Here is a 9707-nt window from a genome sequence, read left to right as displayed (position 1 = left end):
AGACCTTTCCTGTAGAGATGTTTGTGATTCGCCTTGAATGTGCCGGCAGAGTTGACAATGATACCTAAGTAACAATAGGATGTAACTAATTCGACAGGGTTTTTTTTCTGGTATGTACACAAACAGTCTTTTGGAAGACGACCACCCTTAGAGAAAACAACAACTTTTGTTTTCCTAAGGTTTACATTCAGTCTCCATGTATTACAATAGTTTTCTAGCTTATTCAAAGAAGTTTGTAACCCTTGCTTAGACTCGGAAAAAATAACTAAGTCATCTGCGTATAATAAACCGGGAACGTACTTATCATGCATAATTGGTGGTTCACATTCATTGTCAAAGATGGTCGTTATATCACTAATAAATAAGTTAAATAACGTTGGGCTTAATTAAATGACAACCTTGTTTGACACCGCTATGCATAACATATGATTCAGTGAGACCATGACTATGTTTGACACAATTTGTAGTTTTAGAGTACATGTCTTTGATAGTTTGAAGAAACTTACCACCTATACCAAGCTTGTTTGATTTAAATATGAGGCCATTTCTCCATACTGAATCGAAGGCCTTACTAAAATAGAGTTCTGACTGATATATTTCCTAACTAAGGTGCTTACTACGAAAAGATTATCCGTCGTTCTAAAGTTTTTTCTAAAGCCTGCCTGATGGTGTTTGAATAATGTATTGTTTTCTGCATAATTTACTAAACGAGTATTCAATATGGAAGAAAATAGTTTACCTAGACAGCTCATAATAGAGATTCCACGATAGTTGTCTGGGATGGACTGGTCCCCTGACTTGTGAATTGGCACGATATGGCTGAGAGACCATTCCTCAGGAAAATATTCATTTTGTAAACACATATTGAATACCTGGAGTAGTGGCTTTTTCAATACCATTTCACCAGATTTCAACATTTCGTTTAGAATCATGTCATTTCCACTAGATTTGTTACTTTTAAGATTAGAAATGGCAGTGGTTAATTCCCCAATGGTTATTGGGGAATCAAGGACAGAGGGGTTTACAGTGGGCGGGGATGAAGTTAGTGAATCGTTATTTGAAATTTGCGGATCATTTTCTGAGTCAGGACAGTCCTTTGTATTGTTAAAAAGTTTGTCTACACTGCTGAATTGATTAAGCCACTCTTCATCTGATATATTGTTCTCTTGCGCTTTTGCTGGTTTTAATTTGTTTACTAGATTCCAAAAGGCACTGGGATTTTTGTCTTTTAGACAGGACAATTGTGTCATTATGTAATTATGAAAATCCCTTTTCGTCATTTTTACAGACCACGTCTTTGTGTCATACAACTTCAAACTGTTGACTTTGTTGAATAAAAGAGTTTCAAGAGGAAAATTATAGTAGTAAAACCTTTACAAATAAAACTTTGAAATATTACTAAATGGGCTGAAAACCATACAGGTTATAACCTGGATGCCAGACCCCCAAACTCTGAAATATCTATTGTACACGATAGATATTTTAGAGTTTGGGGGTCTGGCATCCAGGCTAATACTGAATTGAATGCTGGCAAAGAATGCTGACTAGCCTACAGTAGCATCCTATTGACATTTAGTACAGGAATACAAGATGCTTATAATATACAATATTAAAAATGGTACCAAAGATACCAAAAGATTGTTCACTACCTTCACTTGAAAGATCATCTGTGTTCCAACACGTATTTTTTTCATAGCAAGCATTTGTATTTTTGACTGATCAACTCCAGTCTAGACTAGAAATGATGTCAGATGAACCAAGGAGGTTTGGATGAACTGGCAATTTATCATCTTTGGTTACGCCCAATTTTGTTTCTAGACACTTGTTTGAATTTAAGCCTCTGTCTGAAAAAAAGCACTTCAGATTGGCTACATTAAAATTCACATTAGTATTGTCATGTGCATATAAGAGTAGAGCAATACTTTACGGCAATAAGATAACATCAACTTTTTGCATCAACTGTTAACAAACTAAAGAAAAATATACTTTACTAAAATCTGCATAAATTATGTATATGAGGTTTTGGGTTTGTATATCGCGCTTACAGAAGCCTGTCACACATTGCCATGCAATGCCATAAGCCTTTCCCTATGTCCTGCCAGATCCCCAGAAATGGCCATATTATATATATAGCACGAAATTACACAAAAAGGAATTGGTTTTGTTATGAAAATGACCAAAAATTGACCAAAAATGGTACCGTGTAGTGAGGTGTATAGTTTAGATATCTTTAAAAACCATTTTCCAACAGCTAATTTAAAGTAGCTCAGACGGTTAGTGCTTAGCATGCTTGAGGGGATCGGGAGGTCGGCGGTTCAACCTTTTTTTTTTCTTTTTGTGTAAGGGGGAAATATTTTTTGTTTTTGCCAGCGTGTTCTTCTTCTTTCTTTTTTTCTTCTTCCAATCCTTTTCTTCCAAATGCGCCCCGGTCAGCTTTTTTAAAAAGCTTTCTTGTTTATATTAAGTGGAAAATTATGTGGACCGGCAAATCGTGGTTCTGCTGTGACCAAGGACAAATTATGTCCAGCACTGAATTCTGCTTGGTTTTGACATATTTTTAGGCAGTTATGTTAGGCTTTTTATTCTTTCAGGTGCTATTTCTGTCCACCGGCCAAACAGACTACAGAGGCAGCTGGAAAGAGTAGAAATTGGCCAAATAGACACCCTCTCTCCATAGCCAACTCCCTTGGCATACTATTCACTCTATTTGGACAATTTCTACTATTTGGGGGACCATCCCGCGGAGCCTGGTAGAGGCTACTTTATTGGTCCTCCCAACGTAAATAAGTGCGGCAATTAAAAATTATTGCCATAGCGAAGGCATCTGGATTGATCTTACTTCACTGTAAGGAAAGTACCAACGTAGCACTCTAGATCTTAGTTCTGCCATAAAATATAAAACGCACTTAGAAATCAGAAAGGCATCTGCCAAGCAGATATAGAAAGGCACCATGTAACTCGAGGAGTTCCTAGCATATATGGAAAGGCCGGAGTACACTCCTGTTGTAATGCCTTTTTCTCTGGCATTGTTGGATAGGTGGAGTGAGAAACTAGGCCGGAAGTTTAGAAAATTGGTTTTCTGTGGCTCCTATGATCGTTTTGGTTGTTATTATAGCTCTGTAGGATGTGTTTTCGAGGAGCTACTGTTGTTTTTCCGACACCGCACGCCTCCCCGTAAGGCGTTCAGTGTAGACTGCCCAAGCGGTAACCCAAGTTATTTATCATTCCGTTTAAAACTTTGCCTTTCTTTATAGGCTTGAAACTCCTCAAGCTTTGGTTTTCACAAAGTTTTCTTGGTGGGAGATGTGGGCAGGGCTGTGGGATCGGTCTATTACACGAGGCACGTTAAACAAAAGGGATCACTGTGAAACTTATATTTGTGCCGCTTTTGGACACTGTTTGGTATGAAATTATCACACAAATGGGGTAAACATTGGCATTAAATGTCGATTTCATAAAGATTACAGCAACTAGAATATTTCTACTTTTCATGCCTCATAATGGCTCTAGGTGCCTTTAATTCTGACTGTCTTTTACAATCTGGTCTAAAAAATTGTATTTCAGTTCATTTCCTTACCTTTATCTTGCATTTACATTGCAGGAAAAGTCCACTCCAGGAAAAGTGACTGCTGGCTTCCCTATCAACGGAAGGGCAACCACTTGGGGAATTCTCCAGTGCAGCAACTCAGCATTTTCTTGGCACAAGACTGGGCCCAAGAACATGGCATTCCTTAAGTCGAGTGACACATTTCCCTCAATGTACCCATTTCTTGGGATTTACTGAGAACTCCTTGAATAATATAAGCAGGTTTGCGAAGGACTGAATAGCAAAGTTCTTTTAACAACCAAGTATTTACACGAGCAGACGTTTCGATGACTGTCATCTTCATCAGGGCAAGACTGACTGTACTCTACAGGCAGAGGTTGGTGGGGAAGATTGTGACCGTTGTATCATATGCTCCATTTTTTGTCTGCACTCCCCACAGTGTGGACAAAAAACGGGGCATATGATTCAACGGTCACAATCTTCCCCACCAACCTCTACTTGGAGAGTAACTGACTGGTTCACAGTGCACTGAAGCTAGGTGTTATTGCTATCAATGCAGACGACCGTTAAACGTCAAATTGTGAATACGCTCCGCTTGACTTCAGTTTTCAGTAATAAATTCTCTGAAAAGATCTAGAAAAGAATGGTGAAGATTTCGCCATTCACAAGTATGTCACTGTAACGCTTCAGTCCTTAAGCCGCAATAAATACTTAAAATGACTCTCTTCATTACCGAAGTTGGTTTCCAGCTGTAAGTGTACAAATGTCAAGTACTCTGGAGTTTCTAGTCGATTGTAATGCCTGACTATGAAAATGTAATAATGTGTACTCCGTTTTTGTCAATATATCAAACATCGATCAAACATCGATCACGAGTCTGCTAAGATGAACAAGACAATCTACATGTACCACCTACAAATAGGACATGTTGCTTGTTTAGTACACTGTGTTCTGTGGTTCAATTCGCAATACCAGCTCTGTGGTGATGTGGTTTGGCAGCATTTTTTTCAGGATTTTTCTCTTTTTATGCGCTCATCTACATCCTTCAATCGTGGCACGAAGCGTTAAACAGTAACCCGAAGATGGATGTCCATGCTGTCTTCGTTGATTTCAGCCGTGCATTTGACACGATCAGTCATAGTCAACTGCTAATGTCCCGAGCTGACATGGGCATCAGGCGAACCTTGTGGTTGAGCATTTGCAGTTATTTAGAAGGCCGAACGCAGAAGGTTAGGTGGGGCTCGCCTGTCAAAGCCCCACGATTTCCCAGCAGCTGTTCCACAGGGTGGCCTTCTGTCCCCAACACTTTTTGTCATCTGCATCAACTCGCTGGATTCAAGGTTGCCAAGGCCCATTACTCCTGTGAAATATGCGGACGACCTTACAACGTCTGAAATGCTGATGGCCTCTCTTCCTGGACAGACCCAGCAAGCACTTGACTCCATTGTTGACTGGGGGGAGGCATTTTCTCTTGGAGTGAATGGTAAAAAGACAATGGACATGGTTATAAGTGCAAGGGAACATTCCTGTCCCTCCCCACCCAACTATAGCTGGTCACGTGATCCAGAGGGCTACGTCTTTCAAACTCCTTGGAGTACACATCACTGCCAACCTTACCTGGGATGCAAACGTCGACTTTATGTTGAGAAAATCCCGCCCGCGTGTATACTACCTTGCCTCGGCTAAGAAGGCTGGTCTACCTACTGATGTCTTGATTCAGATTTATCTGACGTTCGTACGCCCTCTTCTTGAGTACGGCAGCCCTGTACATGTGTGGGGAGGACTACCAAAATACCTCTGGGACATGCTCGAGGCCGTTCAGAAACGCTGTCTGCGACTCATCGGAATCCCTGTGAACTCTCTACCTTCGCTGCCACGCTGAGAACATTGCGCAACATACTCCGGGACAGTAGCTCTCCACTGAACGAGTTTATCGCAACGCCTCAGGTCAATTGCTACAACCTGCGTCGTGGAGGCCGCTACCGGGCACTGACAAAGAGTAAATCCAAGAGACACGAACTCTCGTTCATTCCCCGAGCATTAAAACTGTTCTACCTCACTGACTGTTGATACCACAGCTTTTACTGTACATGTACTGTTTTGCGGATGAACGTTGAGCCACTAACGTAACTCAACTGCTCGAACTGTTAAGTTGTTGAAATTGTTTATGTATAAGGGGAACTTGTTTCGGTGCCTTATTTTAATCTGAACGTGCAATGTTATTTTAAACTCGTAATGTTATAGTCAATGTTCACATAGTGAATTTTACAGATCATGAGCCCTTTGTGAATTATGACGCACTTCATGTGCATATTTCTATGAAATTGTTACATGCAAAGTCATGAGGAATAAAACTGAATCTGAATCCCACCTCCCTAATTTTACCTCTCTAATAACTTTCAAATGTGATATTCGAAATCATCTTCTTTCAAACCCCAACAGCTCCTAAATATTATGACATCATCATATTGCACCTCTTAGTGCTGTATTATTTCTGATCTTCGATAATGATAATTTTTGTACGTTTAATCTGTAATATATCGTCAGTAATCAATCGTTTGTTATATATTTGTTCCTTATGTTTATTTCATCATTTGTTATACCTTTGTTCTTGACTCATTATATCACAATTGTACAGTAATTAATATTTGTTAAGTTAATGGAGGAAAATATCTTATAAGCCCTGTGGGCTTCTTTTCTCCTCCGGCACGTTTCTTTTAAATATTATCGATTATTTCATTATTGTTTTTATGTTTATATATGTGCGAATAAATAAACAAAAATAAAACATACAAAAAAACACACAACAAAACAGCACAGCATAATTAACATGAGAGGTACCACCTTTCACATACTTGAAAGTCATGTGCGCCCTGTTCTTAAGGGTTCCAGAAACTATTGGCTCCGCAGAGGCTGAGCGTGGCCTCGGACGTCGAAGGGTGCCTGAAAGCTATAGCCAGCGGATGAGAAGAGCTAGCGCCGATTGGGACCGTTGGGACGGGAGTGGGTTATGGCGCGAAAGGGAGGGAGATGGTAGCTACGAAACACAGGGAGCCACCCCCGCCGTTCGACCACTCCGTCGTAGCTCGACAAGACAGAGAATACGCGTTCTGAAGCTTAAATACGGTTCTCTGGACAGGTGATAGAGTACAGGTGTTTTGTGAGGTCACGTGGACTGCTCCCGACCAGGTGTCGCCTCTTAATGACGCGAAACCCGGTCAGAAGGGTCTCACTTAGAATATTCCTTATTCAACAACATTCTTATGCTATCAGTAAGCTTTTAGAACGATATTGCTGTTGATTCAAATAATAGGGCATTGTAGGTATTATTGTAGATTTTTAGGGCAAAATTAGGGTTCTCCTCATTTTATGCATAAATTATGATAATTAGCATTAATTATTGACACCAGAACTTGGCACAATACTCTCCAAAGATTATTGTAACAGTATATGTACACTAATTACAAAAAGGACCACCAGAAGTATATTTATGAGCAAAACAAAGTGGGGTCCAGATTCATCGTAAAATGTATTGGTAGGATATTGTTATACATGTATGAAAACTACTGTTGTTGAGCAGGAAAATCTTAGAAACATCCTTGTTTAAGAATAAATTCATGAATTTTGCATAAAATGCCTGTCAGTAACCCGTTGCCATGGCAAACTGGATATACTTTAGTTGTTGTAATCTCTATGAGGCTGACATTTAATGTCACTGTTTACCACATTTTAGTGATAATTTCCTGGCGCTCAAAAGCGACGCAAGGATAAGCTACACAGTGATCCCTTTAGTTTCACGCGCAAAGTGTAATTAACAGACCGATCCCATAGCTACATGTATATAGCCCCATAAATACTCTGGGTGCATTAAAGAGTCGACAGAACGGCCAATATTTAATGTGTCACATGGATCCGATATCATCATCATTTACGCGCCCTCGGGATGCCAACAAGCTCCTTGGGAGGCGGGGCTCTGATATATCTCCAAAAACACGCCCGCCCATCCTTGAACTATTACCGAACGTGTGTGAATCAGTCCACTGGGTAAAAATGGGGACGAAGAGTCCGATTATAAGATTCAAAAATGGTGAGGCCTGTTACGCCGGGACCCCCGGAGATTGTGGCGTAGCGGTAAAAAAGAGAGCGCCCTAAATGTTGAATCGTATGTTTAAACGTTGACGTGAATGCCAGCGAGGCACGAATTTACTGTACGGCAGTATAATAATTGGGCTTTTAGATCGTATTCATGAGTGAGATCGTGAAGTTTTCCCATTCAGCGTATTGCGCGTGACCTTTGCTGCTGCCTGCCGAGGTGAGTCGGCTGCAGTTCCGTATGACCCCACATGACTCCATATCAAAGTGGCCGTCAAATTATTTTAAAACCACAACTTTTTTTGTTCTCGGTTATTTTGTAGATTGTACCCTCGACTTCAACATATTATTTTATAGTGACTTTGTAGGGTACCCTACTGTAATTTTATCCACGTCGATGTCGGTCACTTTGTGGCCCTTTACTATAGAAACCCCAAAAGGCCGGAAACTGTGGTCTGCTACCTTAAAAATTTCTGGTTGTCTAACGTGTGGTTCATTATTGACAGTTGTCTTGTTTCTCGAATCGTTGTTTGTGCCGGTTTGTGCTCTTGGTTCTCTCGCTCTGGTTCCGCCTTTTAAGTTTTCCTTTTAATTTGATACGTCATACCGATAGGAGGGTTTGGTGGGTGTTTGTGAACGTGTCTGTCTTGGGAGGTACGGCGTGTCTTCTTTCTGTGGTACCGGTTTTTGATTTGTTACTTCTCTTATTAAGATGGACATTCATTAAGGCTTTCTCGCCACTCTATGTCGTTTTATTTACCCTAAATCCAAAAGGGACGAGACCATGCGCGCCGCAAAAAAAGTAGTGAACAAAGACATCAGCATAATACAACCTAATGTATCAATGCAAACCAACGAAACTACCAGCGAAACAGGACTTACGGCAGGAATCCTTGGACGTGATCAGTCGATTCATATCTCTACTATGTTTGTTGTTGCCGCCGTGGTATAGTATACAATCCTACGTTCCTTCACATCCGTGTGGAGTTCCTGTTTTCAAAATATCAGCATTCAGGCAAGATGGACGTTTCATAATGGATTCTTTCAGGCAACATGCAAGAGTGAAGATTTCTCGACATTGTTTCCATCATAACCCTTGCCAAGAAGGCAATGTGTTCGCTGCCGTTTGTGTGTATATGCGTGCGTGTCTGTGAACAGCGTAACTTGAGAGGTTGTGGAATGATATTTGTTGGCGGAATAGACTTGGGTAAAACAAAGATCAAGATCGATAATAGTCCACTACCGGCTTTCTAAGGTACGCCAGCGGTAGTTCTGTTTTTAGAATCTTTTTGTCCTTGTGCAAATTTATCACACGTGTCCTTGTTATAATTTAAAGCACAACTAGAGTTCCACGAACACATTATCTTCGCCAAATAATCAAGGCTTATTATGGAGAGTATTTAATATTTACATGCTTATCACCCCCTGCAAATTTGATCATGCACCATACCATTTGGAAGTTATGATTGATGGGGGGGGGGGGATGAGTCCAGTCTAGATAGGGTTAAATCATTTGGTGGTACAGGACTAGGTATATATGTCTAGTCTGCTGATATATGTTATAACTGGTCATGACAAAATATTGAAAGTGATGATGAAATGGTCAATATATATGAATAGAATGAATCTTTATTCCATATCATCCACATTTTGAAAGACATAGTACATGTGACTTTTCCATACCTAGCAGTGGTGCAGTGTACTCTCTGAGCAGAGGAGTGGGTCCGGCTGGTTATTCACATGTTTTTAGGTGTTTTTGTCAGGCTTTCTATTTCGTCCCCTTTCCGTTATGTCTCCAACGGTGTGTTGGACGAAAATTCCTAAACTGAACACGTTAAAAACCAACTGGACCCACACATCTGCTTGGAGTGTAGTGAGACTGCCCCATCTGTTTATTTACGTGCCCCATTTGTTAATTTATACTTTTAGGCAAGGCCCTCTGTTGACCTGTTTCGGGAACACTGTCACATGCCCCATTATGGAATGTCATGGATTTACAAACTATCCTTACTAATTATGCAGATTAGCTCCTCATTTGCATATTTAGTCATTGACAGTGTCAGTGTAA

At 40.4% G+C, this 9707-nt stretch overlaps 1 protein-coding gene across 1 annotated transcript in view; it reads left to right on the top strand.

The window, feature by feature from the left end:
- LOC136448588 (NXPE family member 3-like) overlaps positions 1-9707 on the top strand; it is a 33857-nt gene that overhangs the window by 7898 nt on the left and 16252 nt on the right. The gene's annotated exons all lie outside the window — the stretch shown is intronic.

The sequence above is a fragment of the Branchiostoma lanceolatum genome, chromosome 14, assembly GCF_035083965.1.
Source record: "Branchiostoma lanceolatum isolate klBraLanc5 chromosome 14, klBraLanc5.hap2, whole genome shotgun sequence".
Lineage (NCBI taxonomy): Eukaryota > Metazoa > Chordata > Leptocardii > Amphioxiformes > Branchiostomatidae > Branchiostoma > Branchiostoma lanceolatum.
This window is presented reverse-complemented; position numbering and strand designations above follow the sequence as displayed.